This window comes from Pholcus phalangioides, unplaced genomic scaffold, assembly GCF_987345545.1.
Source record: "Pholcus phalangioides strain wild (caught in Gottingen) unplaced genomic scaffold, Ppha-v1.0 ptg000015l_1, whole genome shotgun sequence".
Lineage (NCBI taxonomy): Eukaryota > Metazoa > Arthropoda > Arachnida > Araneae > Pholcidae > Pholcus > Pholcus phalangioides.
This window is the reverse complement of record NW_028301608.1, coordinates 75,065,335-75,085,123: the sequence shown is the minus strand read 5'-3', so window position 1 is coordinate 75,085,123 and position 19,789 is coordinate 75,065,335. Positions and strand designations below refer to the sequence as shown.

General features: G+C 39.0%; 1 protein-coding gene across 2 annotated transcripts in view; it reads left to right on the top strand.

The window, feature by feature from the left end:
- Positions 1–432: 432 nt before the first annotated feature.
- The window catches only part of Sarm (sterile alpha and armadillo motif), a 288,909-nt gene continuing 269,552 nt past the window's right edge, over positions 433–19,789 (top strand). The window contains exon 1 of one of the 2 annotated variants that reach the window (XM_089244293.1): positions 433–784. The gene's annotated coding sequence lies outside the window, so the exon portion shown is untranslated. Of the gene's footprint in view, positions 785–15,106; positions 15,434–19,789 lie in introns of those variants that run through there. The other variant, XM_089244294.1, reaches the window with a different exon arrangement.

The following is a 19,789-nucleotide window of genomic DNA, read 5'->3' as shown; positions in this document are numbered from 1 at the left end:
ATACGGGAGGAGCTTCGAAATTATTCTACCATTTTCTCAGAACATCTATACATTTCTTCTTTGTCATCATGAATCTGAGCTGTCGTCAAACGTGCCAAGTTTGTCGTTAATTTTTTCATAATATGTATTCTTTAAAGTCAATCCGGAGGCAGAAGGTGATAACCCATTCTTAAAAAAATTTATATGTGAGAATCATTTGGCACCTTTGGCAATAGAAATTAAAAAAAAAAAATTACATAAAAACGGTGACCCACCCTTAGTGAACATTTCTCCCCTGTGCTATTCCTCCGTATCTCTGTCCACGGGGCGGAACAAGTGTTTTATCAGCGTTTTCGCAGTGCGTATAAAAGGTGATAGAATAATATGCTTACGAATTTTCTTTCGAGATAGAGTGTTTCCTCACTAGATGGCGGCAGCATTGGTTATATAGTGAGAGTGAAATGAAGCTTGTGTGAAGAGAGGTAGACAAGAAGGAAGGGCTGGAAAAATGAGCGAAAAAAAGGCAATGTTGCGTATTATTACACATGTATAAGTGAGGCAGGCGATTGTGTGCACGCGGAACTGGTATCGCCACTCTGTCTTGCCGGAGTGAACGTGTTTTGTCTTTTTTTTCCCTTCCTTTTTTGTTTTTTATTTATTTATTTATCGAGAATTTCGAATGCACTTTCCCCAGCGAATAAGCGATTTTCGCCGAGCCCAGGAGAAAACACCTGTGCATTTCCGAGGAATATTGTGCGTTTGCTGACCGGACAACCGCCCACAAAATTTCACAGAGTCATTGCAGGTGAGCAAACATTTTCTATTTTTTTTCTAAAACGTCGACGAGATTGTTTTATTGTTTTAATAATTTGATGAACTAAAATTATGAGAAATACAATGTTTTTGTTTCGATATTCCTGACGGTTTTGTCGTAAATTGCACACCGCGGGAAATACTGACATTTCCTTGCGTTTACTCGTATATTTCCGCTGCATTCGAATAACGACCTACTGCTACACCTTATGCTGTAAACATGATAAAACGCGAAGAGTTGACTCAGCTGCCATCATTTTCCGAATCAGTGACTCAGTTATTTGCCGGACTTTTTAAGATCACACTTTCATCCGATTATAATTTGCTCACTGATTTTTCACACTTTTTTTTCTCAAAATTAAACGTTTCGAATTTTATCACCTAATCATGTTGCGGTCAATTTATTTGATTTTTGTTTGCTTCGAAAGAAATTTTCGCTCAACAAAGAGATATCTCTACATGCAGCGGTTCTCAACCTTTTTTGAATCACACGGAGCCCTTTTCAGTAAAAAAATTCTATGGCGGAGCCCCGTAGGCAAATTTTCTAATTATTCATCAAAGTTTTACTGATTTATTTCTACTATTTGAAAATATTTAAAAATTTTTTTAATTTTACTGGGTTTTTTTATTTTCCTCGAGCGGCCGTGGAGCCCCTGGAGAGTACACAAGGAGTCCCAAGGGCTCCGCGGAGCACCGGTTGAGAACCGCTGCTGTGCAGTTTAGTCCAGGGATTCTTAACTTTTTGTGCCGATAAGATGACGGCCACGGACCCCTTACCAAATAATATTCAGTAAATTTCAGTATAAAAACAATGAGTCAATCATATTTTTTTCATCCAAGCTTACGGGACTCCCCCCCCCAGCCCCGAAATCTCTCCAAGGACCCCTGGCTTAGTCGAGGTGACAAATTTGCTTCAAAGGTATCAATCAAAGCCGTCTTAACGCATGGGCCTACCTGAGAATGTACAAAGCACTATGCGTTGGCTTCAAGCGATTTGCTTAGCTTTTTGTGAACGGGATGACAGGCTACGATGACTCACTAGGCAAGCAACGAAATGGCAACTCACAAGGATCCGAACGTGTTCAATGGAGACTAGTGCCATTCCTCCGAGATCTTGTATGACGGAAGGCTGCGTCGATGCGAACGATTTGTCCCAACCTTCCCCCGAGCAATACCGGTGTAGATGAGGGCTGTCACTTTGAGTCGGAGCCTCATGATGCTACTACTACTACTTAACCGTACATGCACCTCGTACAATTTTCTGTATGAAATTTTTTAACGAATCGGCGCATGCCGGAGTTTGAGTGTATAAGTTGACTTAACGTATTTTATGTTGTCGAGTTGCGCTTGTTTCGTGTTCGGCTGCCATCTGTCTTCCATTTTCTGAGGGGTCATTCAAGTATTACGTCAGCATCGAGGGGGGAAGGGGGTTTCGGATTTGCTGACTTTTTATGACAAGGGGGGGGGGGAAAGAAGGATTTGAAGGTTGCTTACGTCATCAACCCCCCCCCCCTCTTTGAAGATAAATTCTAAGCTGCTGACGCGCGCGTAATTTTGCTGACGGGGGGGGGAGGGGTCAGTGTTTTGCTGACAAGAGGGGGGGGGGTCCAAAATGGCTGAAAATCTGCTTAAGTAATACTTGAATGGACCCCTGAAGTAAAGATGGAGTTGCGTGAATTTTCATGTTAGGTTAATATCGTGTTATAGGTATGCCTGCTTGTCTGCGGAGATTCATTCATTCCGTGATTCACTCTCCCTATTCGGGGGCATGTATCCGCTGTGATCATGCTCCCCAGCCTTTAATGTGATTGTGTGATTGCACAATTTTAAATTATTAGGTTGCTCAGATTTTACAGTTGCTTGACCGACTACATGAATTATTAAGAAGAAAGTTAAGCACCATTAGCTTACCAAAAATTAGTTTTTAACTTTTCCTTTTTGTCGAAATCGTACAATTTTGTAAATATATAAAATACTGGAAAGGTTGTGTACTCATGCTTTTGAATGATGTTAACACGTACCAAAGGTTGGATTTTTTTCCTCTTCGATGATATTTAAAAAAAAAAATTAACACATTGTACTAGTATAAGTCGATCTTCCTCCCCCACAGTGAAAACAATTGACAGTTTTCTGTTTATTATAGCAACGTAAGGATATATACACTATACTACATTGACATTATTAAATTTATTTTACTGTATGTAGTAGATACAGCTAGGGGTGATCGAGCACCCACGGTAATTTATGACGCGGATTTAAGCCCCACAAAATTGATTCAGAAATTAAAGTTTTCTCGCAAAGATCAAGATGCGCGAGCACCCACAGGTTAACGTCTGACGCCCGCTAGATATAGGGGACAGCCTTGGATACACACTTCAATTATAACGCGACAAAAAAAAAAAAAAAGATCATACTTGTTTGTGATCCACGGACAAAACAATTTGGCGACAAATGAAAATGAATACGTATTTTCTGCGGTGGAATAATTTCCGAGGAAAAAAAGAATGTTCTCGCCACCAGGGATAAGCTCACCACAACTTCTGTCTATATAAATAGAATCGATGCATCGATAAGGATGCTTATTTTGCATTGAAAGTTTTTCACGAGCTGCGTGAGTTGATGATGATGGTGGCATTTAAAAAAATATATATATATTCTTATATGGTTCCGCTTAGTGCTACAAATTCTTTAATTGGGGGGGGGGGGGGGAAAGAGAAGAAAATATAGAAAAGAAAAGCTGATTCACACCACTTCGGAAAATGTTGATTGAAAGATTTTATTCCTTTCGTTTTCTGGTTCCAAATTGATTCGAAAATTTGTTTCGAGCAGACATGAACCAAGTTCTTTCTTAGACTTAATAAAACATACGATCATAGACTTAAAAAAACAGGATAAAAGTATGTGTGGGCATTGGTCACGCGTGCATCATTTTCGTTTAGCCTTCTTTTGGTTTGACCGATATACATCATATATGTTCGGAGCAGGGCCGTCTTAAGAGTATCATCCGCTATCGGGAAACGTGGTTTTCCAGAGGCCCAACCTGGTAAATCCTAGAAAATTTCATCCGAATCTCATTTTTGTGAGGCTTCTTCTCTTGAGGCCCCGGGCCATGCGTTAAGGCGGCACGGGTTCGGAGTACAGCGTATATACTGTATACGTATTGCACTCGCGGTTTCATGCCGTTTTCAAGGTTTCTTTTCTTTTTTCCCCCCGAAGGTGGGTTTTGAAATTGATCTGATACTATTTCCGCATTAATACCTTGTAGTATACCTTGACCAAAGTGCAAGAGAGTCAAATCAAATTTTTTTTTTTTGAAATAAATGAAATATAATTTTTTCTGATAACAAAAAAAATTCTTGATTCAGAAAATGATCGGGTTCAAAATAGTTTTAAAATCTTTAATATGATTCTGAGAAACTTTTCATGCACAGGGTGATATCTAAACCAGACCATTTTCAATGTGTTTAGAGGCAACGCGCTGGGCCGGAACTAGAATGGGGCGGGAGGGGGGGGGGGGTAAATGCAACTGCCCCAGGCAGCAAAATTTAGGGTGCGGCAGTTTTATGTGGGAACAAAAAAAGTTGTTCAGAAAGTTTTACAGTTATAAAATTATCGAATTTTAAAGTAGCGGGGGCGGCAAAAATCCTAATTCAGTTAATTATGAATCAAGTTGCTTGATTCTGATTCTGAATTTTTTGCACCAGCGAAAAATTTAATCCGATGTCAATTTTACTGTTACCCAATGTCTCTACGCGATAAAAATTTGATTTCGTAGGAAAATTCTTACATTTTCCGGTGATTGGTGACATGCTAAGCTTATTCGTATTTATAATATTCTTATTCTTCGGTGTATTCGATCTCTAGTTTTTATTCTTGTGTAATTAATTCATCATAACGATGCATCTTTACTTTTACAAAATACATACTCACACTATTGTTCTTCCTTTTTTGAATCCCAGTGAATAAAATCTCAATTCGATGCAGGCAGATGCGTTACTGGGTTTTCTTCTTTCTGTTGCCATTGTACGTAAGTTGACGTAAATGAATAGGAGGGTGTTCTTGTTCACCTTGAGAATAAGTTTATAAGTTTTTTTTTTGTTTAACTCACGTTATTGCTTTATGCGAGTATCTTGAAAACCGGGGGGGGGGGCAACAAAATGCGACTGTTGTTACAGCGAGATCAGTCCATGTAAATGATCGCATATGGTAGCGATGATGGAAGAGAAGGGAAATTATTGAGGCCAAGGATCGGCGTGATGGAGAAGAAGCACTACTTTCACTCGCGCTCTGCTTTTTTTTTCTCCTATTCAATGATTTGATTGCACCTAAAACGAAGGGGGGAAAAAAAACAGCTCTGACACATCAGCCGATTGCTATTTTGATAATAATAATAATAATAAAGTCTGTCATTGTGTTTTTCTTATGAGCGTCAGTCGAAATTCGTCGAATTGGTGCTTCCCTATTTTTTGAAATCTTTTTCTGCTATCAAAAGACATTATTACTCAAAATGAAGAACTCTTTAAAATTTAAATGTCATTTTCTTTGTTGCCTCGGTTACAAAATGACCATTTTAGAAGAGAAAAAGGGATTAAACGGAAGGAAAAAAACACCTGACCATCGAACGAAAAACAAACCAAATTTAATTCCATAAATTGCTTGATTTTATAGCTTTGTCTGGGGTATAAAATTATTTTTTGACATTAAAATAATCCCAAACAAATTCCATTCATTCGTGGACCAATTCTTTAAGATTTAGATGGCGGTTCTTTCTTTCAAACCAGACTCGGGTTTATCGCCACATGGGCAATACTACCTAGTGAGTTGTGGCGGAAGTGTAAATGTGTGTTCCTAACAGTCTGAGTGCGTATCTAGATTGATTTTGATGGCTGGTTTTTCAGTGCTGCCATCTATATTTCAAAATTGAAGTGTAATGATTGAATATTTGCACCGTTTGTAGGCCCGTTGCTCTTTGTGGCGAGACTTTTTGATGGGGAGATCGGCTCTCATTCACGCCTTGAAGTTGGGAACCACAGAAAACCAACTTCAGCCGACCACCACTGTGGCGCCATTGGGGTTCGAACCCGGGCGAGTCCGTCATTATGACCACTCTACCACTACAGTGGCAGATGGAGTTACTGCATATTTTGATGATTTAATTATGCAAGTGCAAGGTGTCTTGCCTCACAATAATTGCCTTTAGGTGTTACATAAATTACAAAAGTACAATTTGTGTAAAATGCCAAAAAATTAATTTAAATTTTTTGAAAACAGGATGTCATAATTTAACTGAACGAAAATGCAAGTCATTCAAAAAGTACCCAGACTTGAAAATGTTAACGAATTCGAACAATTTCTGGATTTAGTTATGTGGTACTCATCGAGATTGGACAAAAATTATTTTTCATCCACAGAGTGACTTTTCTCAGGGAATATAAGCGTTTTTATTCAACTGGATTGTGCAGCCAGGGACGTCATTTCAACTTTTTCCGGGGGGGGGGGGGCAAAGAACATGTACTCAATATATGTATATATACGGGGTGATTTATAAAAAAAACTATCCCGACATAAGGGCCCCTAACTATCATACTATTCACAGAAACTGAATGAAATTTTGGCATAAGGTATTTTGATGTATGCGCTCAAGAATGATATGGAAAACAACAATGTCACTCTAACAGTTACGGTTACAGTGAGAAAATTTCGAAAATATCAAATGGCAACACCAAGTTTTTTGTATTGGAATGTGATCTCCATTGTGAAAAACCCTAAATAGCATTCGAACGGCAAGTGTAGCATGAAAATCACCGGCGGTAGTTAGGCTAAAAGTGAGGACAACCAATAAGGACAGAGAAGCAGCATAAAATAAAGCATTTTATTGTGTTTCACAAATTTTCCACATGACCTTGCGGAGGACTAATCAGGCCTCAGCCGAAGAAACGGTGGGACGAATGAAACGAACATTAATGCTCTGCTGCACGGCAAAGTCCTTTTTACTTTTTCCTTGCCTAGCTCCGGGGATTTTCGTGCTACAGGTGCCATTCCAACGCTATTTAGTGTTTTTCAGTACGGACATCGCATTCCAATTGTTGCCATTTGATATTTTCGAAATTTTCTCACTGTAACCGTAACTGTTAGAGTGACACTGTTGTTTTCCATATCATTCTTGAGCGCATACCTCAAAATACCTTATGCCAAAATTTCATTCAGTTTCTGTGAATGGTATGATAGTTAGGGGCCCATATGTCGGGATAGTTTTTTTATAATCACCTCGTGTATATATATATATAATCGTTTTCTTTGGTGTATATATATAAAGACACGCTAATTTACACTGACTGACAATGTACATTTACATCTGGATGCTGAAATTGGGATGCAGAGGGTATCTCCGAGGGAGGAAGGACTGCCTGGATTGATCTTTCTTTACTCCTGAGTCTTGTTATCATGGGATGCAGGCTAGGAAGTTTTGGTCTTGGTTCTGAAGCGGTATTTTCAGAGTCGTTGGAATCGTCAGTCCGGTTAATTGGACGTCTGAATTCTGTTTTGCATGTTTCCAGATGTTTTACAAGTTTTATTATGCGATTTGCATTCATCGGACTTCTGATGATGCGTCGTTTCTAGAGTGTCAGTTTGTCCCGGTCTGGTAATTTAAAATGGAACTCTTTGGTAACTCTGAGATGAAATGAAAATTGTTTCCCTCTTTTTCACAGAGGCAGAGGCTACTATTTTGAATCTTGAATCTTGCCAGATAGGCCGGGAATGTCCCGTGTTCGGTGAAAAATATAGTAATGTTTCTGGGCCATGGAATCTCAGAAGTGAAGTGAGTGAAGTGTAATGACTGAATATTTGTACTATTTGTAGGACTGTTGCTCTCTGCGGCGAAACTTTTTAACGGGGAGATCGGCTCGCATTTGCGCCTTGAAGTTGGGAACCACAGAAAAAATCAGATGCTAGTCTTTTCTTTTTTTTCCAAACCGAGCTCGACTCAGGTCTATTGCCATAGGCAATTTACTACCTAGTGAGAAGTGCCGGAATTGTAAGGGTGTGTACCTAACAGTCTGAATGCGTATCTGGTGTTGTGTATGATTTTTCAGTGCTGCCACATATATCTCAGAAGTGAAGTGAGTGATGTGTAGTGACAATATTTGTACTGTTTGTAGGACTGCTGCTCTCTGTGGCGAGACTTTTTAACGGGGAGATCGGCTCGCATTTGCGCCTCGAAGTTGAGAACCACAGAAAACCAACTTCAGCCGACCACCACTGTGGCGACGGTGGGGCTCGAACCCGGGACCCCGCGATGCGAGTCCGTCACTATGACCACTCGACCACCACACTGGCCAGATGCTAGTCTGTAAGAGGAGCCGTTAATTCTCAAAAGGCACAGTGATACGATTGGCTGGTGATGATGCAACGAAAATGAATGGGTTGCCGGCAACATATTACCTTTCTACGTTTAGCGATATATTTACTTAATTTTACATAGGACTCATTACTGCAATTGGTGTAGTGGTTAACGTCAGAGGCTTTAGCATTGAAGGTTGTGGGTTCGAATTCTATTCAGATCAGCTGTTGCTTTTTTCCTCCCTTTCATCGTCATTTCTTGATCTCTTAAATTAATTTTAATTGTTCTGATCTTTCTAGTAAAAATTGGAACTTCGGATTATTTCCGGGCGCGGAAAAGAATTGCCCGTGGCCGGTTTTTGGAGCATTCTGTTTGAACATTCAGTTTTGCCATGTTTCTGGTTGTGGTGAAAACAGAGTTGATAATTTCAGTCCGGGGGCAGGGGCCCCCTTTGACGGCCGGAGCCGTTTGTGGGCCGCAGACCCGCGAGGAGTTCGGCCTACAGGTGTATTTACTAATAAAACTAGTAGTCGGAAACATGAATGATGAAAAAGTATGATTTCTTGCCAAATATGATACTGATAAGTCAGTTAATGTTTACGACACTCCCTCACCAGCCAATCTTATCGCTGTGCCCTTTGAGAATTAACGACTCGGGTCCAAAGGCATACGCGGAGGGGGTGGGATGGCATAGAAGACTCCTGGCCCTCTCCAAAGACGATCTAAAAATTCAAAAAATATAGATACTTTAAAAAAGTTGAAATATGAAAGAAAATACTTTTTTTTTATATGCTGTTCCAATCAATTCCTATTAATTTAAATGCTTTTGTCGGTAACCCAACATTTCTCTAGAGAGATTCCTTGTGCCTGAACCTTTCGTGCCCTCTCCAAAAGTTGATCTTGCGTACGTCCCTGATAGGGTCTATGTAGATTTCTTCACAATGTAGATTTCTTGTAACTGATAATGTTTCTTGTTTCTTCTTTGACTACAACTTTATCGTCGTTACTAATGTAAATTTCCGACCAAAGTTTTCTTGTTATATCTTTGGTCGGAAACTTACATTAGTAACGGCGATAAAGTTGTAGCCAGAGATGTCATATATCGACAGATATTCTTCAGGCACAGGGGTAGGTACAACAGGTACTTCCCCATATACACCGACGGCTCTAAGAGCCCGGGGCATGTCGGTTGTGCCTACATCTGCTGTGAGGAGACATCTTTCAAACTTCCCGACATATTTTCTATTTATTCGGCAGAGCTGTACGCAGTCCTTCAGGCTCTACGTCATATACGACGCAAACGCCACCGATGATGCATCATTTATAGTGACTCTCTCAGCGCATTACAAGCACTGTGTTCCTGTACGTTTCACACTCATCCATTCATTCATGCCATTTTTCATGAACTGCATTACCTCATTCATCATGGTACCACAGTAAAATTTTACTGGGTACCAGGTCATGTAGGAATACCGGGCAACGAAAAAGCAGACACCGCAGCTCGAACAACAACTAACATTGACAATAACCTTTTGGTACCTGCCAGTGACCACTTCTCAATCCTCCGGGAAGTGATGCATCACCGCTGGCAGGATCATTGGAACCATCAGATAAATAATAAACTTCATGCCATCAAGCCCACACTTGGCCATTGGCGTTCGAGCTGCAGAACTAACAGAAAGGAGGAAGTTCTGCTTGCCCGGTTACGCATAGGACACAGTCGCCTCACACAATCATATTTATTATTACGAGAGAGTCAACCAGAGTGCCCTCATTGTCAAAGTCCATTGACCATTGTTCATGCTTTTACTTGTTCACATCATCGTCATCATTTTACGACCGCTTTTGGTCATAGTCATCTTTCACTTCATGACATTTTAAATGACAATAGCGATGCATCTCGCATTTTTAAATTCATCAAAGCCATTGGTTTATACGACAAATTATAGTTTTTACAATTTATGTCATTGTTTTACGTTTCATGTTCCGTTTTATATGTTTTAGTTTTTTGACATGACAGAAGGACATTTTTCTCATTTTTATGTCTTGCTTTGGCGCAGTTTGACCAAATTGGTCCTTGCGCCAATAAATTGAAAATCCAATCCAATCCGTAGCCAGAGAAGAAACAAGAAGAAACATCAGTTACAAGTAATCTACATTGTGCACATTTTCTCTCAAGCTTCCACTGCGACATCAAGCATTAGAAATCACCTGAATACGCAAACGGGGACTATTTGTCGAGAAATCGATCCATTGCGAAAAGGTGCGCATGTTGATGAGGATTATACTGTAGATCCTGCAAGAATTTGGTATAATTTTGGTCAGACAAAGTTAGACCGAGATCTTAGTCCCCCGTTTGCGATGCATTAATATACGTACTTGTATGTACTCAAGCAGTGATCAGGTTCATATTCCATAGGAACTTCTAACCGATAGATGGGTATAATATTAATATTCTGGCATAGATCGTCGCCGCGTCGGTTATACGTACTTGCAGAACGATTATTTGAGCTGAACACTATCAACAACGAATTATGCAGATTTCTTATTTCTGCTCTGCATGATTGAGCATCTGATGTTTTTTTTATAATATAAAAAACATCCGGTACTATATATTTAAATATATTGAACTATATGTGAATCATGTTTTTGGAAAATATCGTATGTTCTTTCACGTTTTTCTGTGGGACATTTCAACGCGAGTTTTGATTTCCAGATGTAGGATCTTCAGGCCATACTATCTTATTAGCTTCGTCGTCGTCACTACTCATTAGAGACCGGAAGTTCGACGCCCACGAGCTTAGTTGGAAAAAAAAAGAAGAGAAAGATGGGAAATTTAGGACGTCATCTAAACTTTGATCATTTGTCAACTCTTTCTTTTTGCTGCGAGTTTCTTCCATTTTTTCAAGAAACTTTTCTTTAACTTCTCATCGTTTTTCAACAAAACTCACGTTACAAATTAAACACTTACAGAGTGTCAGCAATTACAGTCGTCGTGTTTTGAGCTGTCTACAGCCTCAACTCCACCATCAGAAAATTATGCAACCGTAGGAACATCTTAATGAAGGAATAGGAATAATTTTCGAAGGCCAAGAAATCTCTGCATAGCTTTTCGCTATGATCGGTCTCTTTGCACTACTTATACTTTTAATTTTGGAGTAGTACTGCTCTAGCTCCTTTATATCATACTAGCTATAATACTCGGCACCGCCCGGGTTTTCTTCAGTTACTGGGAGGAATGAGAAACTAACAAACCATTATGAAGAAATAAACTGCTATATATATACTGGCAGCATTAAAGAAGACGACAAATCATTGTAAATGCACATACATGTCTGAAACGCATTGTTTGGGAACCACTATAACCACAGTAAACATTCCAAAAATCATTCTTGAGGCCCAGGAACCTTGTTGCCCGACAGTTTTTTGCCCATTTCGGGCATTTCCTCAGTTCTGACGATTTTTTATAGCAGCCTATCGCTCAAGTCGGGTCCTGTTTGGTATATATGCTAAATTTGGCGATCGGTCTAAAATTGAAGATTTGTATAGAGAACATACATATACACAGAGACAAACAGAAAATAAATTTTATATATACAGTAAAGCCTTCTCTAACGATCACCTCCGAACAACGGCCACATTTTGTTGGAACCGAACGTGTCCCATAAACTTAACATTACAAGAAACCTCCGAGCAACGATTTCCTAATAATGGCCTACGACGCAAAGCCACAAACACGAGAAACTAAAACCGTCTAACCTGTAATCCGACTATCTGATAATTCATTTGCCGAAGAGTTTCCGCGAGCGTCACCTGTTGATTCCAAAAGGTTTCTTAAGGGAACCTTCCTAGCCAAAGAAGATACCTTTATTGCTCTCTTGTGAGTAGAGTAAGAAACACGATCATTCTAAAAATGCGAATTTGAAAGTGCTTTTGAAAATGTGCCGCTTTAAAAGAAATCCCTCAACACCAATAGGACAACCGCTTTGTACAGGTGCAGACATGAAATAAACATTGGGAGGGCTAAAAGTGGCTGGTCGTCCCGTACATATGGGACTTTTGTGCGTTCACAGAAGAGATGAGGGTACATTGCATTGTTTTTTCTAAATTCGGGGGGGGGGGACTCTGCCCCCTTAGAAAATTTATTGGGGGCTCAAAGGCCTCAGCACCTATGTCGCTTTCTTATGTTCCCTGTTGAATGACAAATACCAAAGCGAATGAATCAAGTGAATGTGTTCCGCGCTATGAGATCTTTCTACCCTTTCGGTAGAAACGATTTGCTTCACATCGTGATTTCTATCAAAAGGTTCCCGTTTTAATAAACCCTGTTGCGTAATATAATCCGACACCAAAGATTCAGAAATCGTTAAAACCTGCATTTCGAAAAAAATAAAATAAACAAAAATGTTACTTTTTTTGAAAATAAGGTCTTCGTATGTACTTTGATCCATCGCTAATGTTGGGTGAAACAAACGTCGGGTGATATTCGAAAAATGCATATTCTTCGAGCGCATATACTCTCATATACAGGGTGTTCTATCTCGGAGGGTTGTTAGTAGGCATCAAGAGGAACAAAAATTGCAAAGGAACATGGTGTCGCTGTCCAGAGGGGACGAGAGGTGGTGATTGATCTCAATACGTGTGACTTTTTCCTATGGGGGGTCACTTTAAATCACTCGCTTATGCGACGCCTGTGGACACACCGGAGGATCTCATAGCTTGGATTGTCGTCGCTGCAGCAGACATGAAAAGCATACCTGGTATCTTTGAACGCGTCCGGGAATCGTTTTTACGTCGTTGTAGACTGTGCAATGATGTCTGCTGCCACCACTTTCAACTCTTGTAATAATTAATCAAATAAATCTTTTTGTAGTTATTATTGTACTTTTTGTCGTTCCAGGGTGACGTTGAAACCTGCATGCGTTTTTCGCGGTTTTCAACCTCTCAACGTGGTTTGCAACAACATGTTCCATTGCAATTTTTGGTCCTCTTGATGCCTACTAACAACCCTCTGAGTTTGTCGGTCCATTAATAGAACAATTATGTACAATTATTAACAATTAAGAATTATTTGTATATGTATAACTTGGCGCTTCTAAGTTGGCATTGGAAAATGGACCAAACAGTTTCTCGAATGATTGAAGGGCGTTATAATTGAAGTTCCCGTACTCTGAGTAGTTTTTCTCAAAAACTAAACTCTCTTCCAAATACAGCCAAATTTTCAGGATATCTTAGTGAGACCACGAGAGAGAGAGAGAGAGAGAGAGAGAGAGACATATTAATGTAATAAAAAATACTTCAATTTTCAACCACCAGGTGAAAAAGAAGCGCTTTTTTTAATTAGCTCATTCTCCATTTTCCTATGGTCCATTTCAATGGCGTGCGTCCACTATAATGCGCGCTACATAGATCTGAGTAGTTTCAGTACAATCTGTATATATAAAATTAATTTTCTGACAATTATGTGTGTTCTCTATACAAATCTACAATTTTAGATCGATTGTCTCCAGATTGCGCTTATGTACCAAACGGGACCCTGCTTGAACGATAGGCTACGTTAAAAGTTTGTCAGAGCTGGGCAAATGCCCCGAATGGGTGAAAAACTGTGATTGAAACTGTGTCAGAAACAATGATTTCTGAGCTTCAACAATGACTTTTAAATGTTTTTACTTCGGTTACCGTGGTTCCCTAACAATGCGTTTCATAACGCATGTTAATGAGACATGAAGGGACAAAGCCTTTAAAATGCTTTGTCCCTTCTTTAATGCTGCCAGTATTATATATATATAATAGTTTACAAGATATACAGAAGACTGGATGTTGTGAAGATATTTATTAATTGAGATGTTAATTTTTTTTAGGAAGGAAAAAACTCATCTCTGCCTCTACCGGGAGTCGAACCCGGGTCCCTCGATTGCCGGACGAGTGCTCTGACCACTAAGCTACAGAGGAGATAGAGATTTTCCTTCGCTAGAGCGTTTTTTTTTTCTTCCTTAAAAAATTAACATCTCAATTAATAAATATCTTCACAACATCCAGTCTTCTGTATATCTTGTATTAACAAGTGGAGAGCGACATTCATGTCATATAATAGTTTATCCCTTTCTTTCACTTTTTCAAACCTCCCAGTAATTGAAGAAAACCCGGGCAGCACCGGGTATTATAGCTAGCCAATTTAGAATTATAGAATAGAGGCGAATGCGTGAGACTCACCTCGAATTTCTCACAAATATTCCCTAAAATCTACATCTGATCCCCAGGGCCGCAACTAGGTGAGTGCAGGCGGGTCTGGTGTCCCGGACTAGAGGGGGGGGGCGCAAATTTTACTATTTAACCTCTCTTTCAACATTATGAGGGGGCGCCAAAATGCGCGCTTGCCCCGGCTGACCAAACATCTAGTTGTGGCCCTGCTGATCCCAAATGGTCCACGACGTTTACGAGCGTGCACATAGCGCGTTTTTGTTCTCCTTGCGTTATAAAAGCTTTTCAAATAATTTTCGCAGAATTTGTTTTCCGTGCCCCTCTTCCTACTTCCAATCAGCGTCTAGTTTTAATGTTTGTGAAATAAAGAAAAATGAATAAAAGAGAGCGGGGATAAAATGAATCGTGTTAATAAGGAAGCCGCGTGGATTCATAATAAGGCAGCAATCGCGAGTCATTGTGCGTTTGTTTGTTTGGGGTGGAGGGAGAAAACTGAAGCGCGCACACACAGCGCAGAGTTTACCGTAACTCAGAAAAGAGCTTGCGAAGGAGGACCCTAGAATACAAGACAGAAAAAGAATAAGAAAAAAGCCTCTGTCTTTTGGTAACGCCTGAGTCACAGCTGGTAAACACCAAAAATAAGTCAAGATGAGAGAGATTCCTTCCCCTTTCCCCCTTCTCATCCATACACCACAGCTACAGTTTGCGCGGCTTACTTTTACGTCACGAGTTTGGTCTCTTCCACGCGAAGGTGCCAACTTGAAACCAACTGATGCCTTCTTGGCAATTCCTTTGGTTACTTCTCTCTCTTTCTCACATGTGATAATATAATCTTTCTATGTTTCGAGTCTCGCGATAGACAAAATATCGTTAATTATTATTGTGCGAAGCGAATTTTCCATTCCATGTGTTTTAGCTCATTTCATAGCGTTTGAGAGTTCCAGCATTTCTCTCTTCTTACGCGAAGCTCTTCTTACAATTAAGGGGGGGTGGGGTTTTAGGGAGCGCGTGAACGTGTCACTCTTCGGTCAAGATGGCGGAACGCAAGAAATTAAATGTTGGGTGATTGTACGAGTATCATGGATTCCCATATTTACGGTATGAGAATTCTTTAATTTATTTTATGCGTTTGAATTATGCCAGGGTTCAGAAATGCGTTCTTAAAGACAATTGTTTTTTGAGTACCCATTCCTGCTTGTATTTGCATTTATGTTGGTTGAAATTTTTCTTCTGTACGCGAATTTATCCTTGAGTACAGCGCAGATGTATTCTTGAACAGGGCCGGATAAAAAGACGTTTGTAGGCCCTAAGCACTTGAATGGTTTTGGTGTCACCCCCCCCCCCCGTCCCTAATAGTATATTTTACTCGATATATATTGAATCTATAAATGAAAAAAAATATATACATACATTAAATGAATTTGTATATTTCAGAAGTAACTAATCTAAGGCAAAATTATGATTTGAATATTTTTGAGCATCGACTTTAAGTTTCGACTCCCCCTTTTTTTTCTACTTGCAAAGTCTTTGATAATATCTCTTAAATTTTTTTTGGAGTATCTTTACAAGTTTTTGAAGTTTTTCTTTCATATTCTCAAAAAGGCAGACTTGAGATTTTTGACTTTAAATGTTTTTTAAAAGATTTTGAAAAAAAAAATGAAGATATTCTCTCCCATTGACTACTTGTTAGGATTTCGCAAAGCGGCTTCAAAAGCAGCCACTGAATCTTAGCATGGCCGATATTACACACAGGTACCTAATTTTTGGTGAACCACAGTCACTAGGTTCTTGTTTTTTCTGATATATTTTTGAGTTGTGATGTCGTACCTCAGAACCATACTCTCGCATGTCCATTTAAGTGATTTTACAGTATGAAGAGAAAACAATAATAATCTATCTCATTATTTTGTTAATTCCTCGAAAAGAGTATATTGGGACATAGTCTATTTTTGGCTACTTCATTTAAAAATTGTTTTAGCTAAAATATTATACTATGGCCATAAACCCAAGTAACACCCTCTAAAACTACGAGGTGGCTCAAAAGCCACCGTATGCAGTTGATCTGCTAATGACTCATAAAAATTTGTTCATTTCTAAGTTCACTTTGTTATTCAGTTAAACTTGGCTTACACTTAATGCGTGGAGTCTCACCCGGACACAACCCTTGTGACAGTTAGATCTGTTTACAATTTGCAACAGTTAGTATGCAAACTGGTAGACAGGTATTTTTAGCTGGTAGGGGAGGGGGCGGGGGCTCAGAAAATTTAGTCAAAGGGCCCTATGATGCTGTAAAACGGAATACAAACTAACTTTTACATAAATTGCACAAAAACTCAGCATTAACGTGATCTCTAGTTTGCAATATTATTAGTTTTTCTTCATTTGTGCCATCCTTTTGATGAAGGTTTTCAACAATAAAATCAATCGAAAGTTCTAGGATTTTCTCCCGGATGCTGGAAAAAAATTGTACTAAAAAAATAAAACAGTTTGATAACTTTTAGGGATGCCCCTTTTCTCCTGATGCCCTAAGCACGCGCTTATTTTGCTTAATGGTTAATCCGGCTGTGTTCTTGAGTAAGGCACGAATGTTTGTATAATATGCAAGCGAAGATTATTTTCTTTGTGGGAATAAAATCTCACATGCTTCTTTTCACTTACCGCAAGCTTCTACAATAGCAACTAACAACGTTTTTTCCACTTGTTTACCTCATTACTTTTAACGACATTCGCTGCGCGTAAATTTGTTTTGCCTATCGGACGAATCGACGCATTTTCAAATATGGAGGATCCAACGTAGGAAGGGGAAACTAGTAAGCATTTTGTTGAAACTGCGTATTTTTTTTTCGGAGGGAATGTCGGTTTTTGTCTTTCCCGTGAAATTCGAATATGAAAATAATACTACTTTCGTTCGTTTTTCAGGTCAAAAGAATATCCCTATTATCCGAGAATTTTGTATGTAAACAGCGTGACTCACGAAGAGTGTCCGAAAGAATTAGAAATTCTGCGGTCCATTTTAGAGTTGAAGTAAAATATAGGGTGATCCAAAAATCTTTTGAAAGCTTAATACCTTTTCCACTATGTGCAATAGGAAGATGCGGTTTCCATAGACATGCTTAGAAACATCTAGGATTTTATTTTTCATTAAAAAAAATTCTGAACAGAGTTGCATTTTTTTGAACAGATGGTGCTGCGGTTGGAAAAATAGTTTTGCAGTGGTACAGTTGTGTTCATTCAGAGGAAATAATCAGTGTCTAAATGTTTTCGATGCCACGTCATATGTTATGAAGTACAGCCGTCAGACGATAAAAATCACCTTCCACACTACTGAAGAGCATTTCGGAGGGTATCCCTGAAACTTGATGCCGTATAGCATCTTTCAACTGGGTCAATGACGTAAGCCTATCTCTGTGTACACGCGAAAATTCAAATAGCCCCATAATTTGCTTCTCTTGCAAGTGAGGGATGCAATTTACCCGTTTATTTCCTCGGAAAAAAAAGAATGATGAAAGAAGCTGTGAACCCGCACCACACTGTCACCTTTAGGACATAAAGAGGCATTTTCACCATTGCATGCAGGTTCTCTGTTGCCCAAAAGCGGGTTTTGTGTATTGACACTTCCACTTAGTGAAAACTGTGCTTCGTCTGTCCACAAGACATTTGAGAGCCAGTCTGCATCATCTCTGATTTTCAAGAAAACCAAATTTGTGAAATTCTCACAGTGCAAACATTCTCGCTTGCAAAATTCAAAACTGCGTTGTAAAATCAGTTGGTTTTAGGTCTTGCACCTAAGTATTGCAAAAATAAAATTCTAGATGTAAGTTTCTAAGCATATCTATGTGAAAACCGTATCTTTCTATCGTACATATTTAAAAAGTTATGGAGTTTTCGAAAGTATTGACTATTGGATCACCCTGTATTATCACCAAAAACAGGGGGAGTTCAACGGTGATAGTTTCATCTCTCGCGAAATGATAATTAAGGAGAATACTGTATGAAAATTTCAAATCCTAATCAAAAGAATGCCAACTTGTAAAATTTGTCCTCTCTTTATTGTGTCGAAAGAAATTCCATTCATTTAGCAAGTGTTGGAAGAGAGTGACGTTTTCTTGAAGGCACGCGACTGGTCGATATTTCATATTCTCAGTGATGTGTTGCAGTGTTTCTTTGGTGATTGTCCTGATCTCAGAAACAAAAAATGCTGTTCTTCAAATTTTTTATAACGTGTGAGTGCGAGGTTTGCTTGCGTGCACTGTAGCATGCACCATCTTTCGGGAACGTTTCGATACCTCTCTGACATGTGAAGGGGGGAGTGTCTCCGGTCCTTCAATGTTCAATGTTTACGCTCTGTTTTTCTGAATATCCCCCCCCCCATAAAAAGAAATCGAGGCGTCTGAGGATCTTGTGGGGGGGGGGGTGGATCATTCATGTATTCTTTAACTAAGCGTTGTATGTGCTGCCAAATTATTCAACTATTTCACTCAACAAAGCCGAAAATTAATGTCGACCCGAAATTGCAAAAAGGAACCCCGGCTATAAACCTTAGCCGTGGTTCCTTTTTTCAATTTTGGGTCAACATACGTTGGTCTTTCCTGGCATTATCTAACCCAAAAGGTAATTTATTTCCAAGTCATTTATAATTCGCTGGAAATTTAAAACTTACTGTAATGTAGGATCTCCTGATGTTTCGATGATACGAATATTTTTAAAGGAGAATTCCTCATGAAAAACTTTTGCTTCCTCTCTTCTAAAATAAACTCAACCCGGTTCACCGCCATTATGGACAATTTTCATCCTTCCAAAGGGAAAGTTGAGTTTTGCCGGAAGTGTGCGCGGGCGCAGGGTGTTTTGTGTGTGAAGATAGTAATGATTAGAGCCCGGATTATATGCATTAAAAAGTGCCGAAAGATGCTCTAAAAATATCCGAATATTCACTAAAAATCCCGAAAAGTTAAAAATTCCGAAATATGTAATGAAAAAATATATTCATTAAAAAATCACCGTGCAAAAAGAGAAACATGTTTTTAAAATTCATATATTTTCTATTTCTTAGTTGAATTTCATATTCATTTCAAGAAAATACCTCCACACATGTATATACTTCCATATACAAATAACTACAGCTGCTCAGTAACGAAATATCGGTAACAAAAGAACTTTGACACTATTTCTAAAAAAATTTAACAATTTCGACGTATATGAAGAAATAACCTTACAATAAAACGGTTGATATGTTGAAAATACAGTATTCATACACCTCTATTAATTCACTAAATCCCATCTGCGGGGGAAAAAAGCGGTGTTATAAAAATATTATGAGGAATATTTGTATTTGAAAAATCGTGAAAAAAAACTCATAATGGCATCTTTAAATTACAACTAGCCGTGTAATCTCATGGTCTATAATGGTGTGTGCGCATCGTTTCACAACTACAGGTAGTCTACGAAGTACGAAAG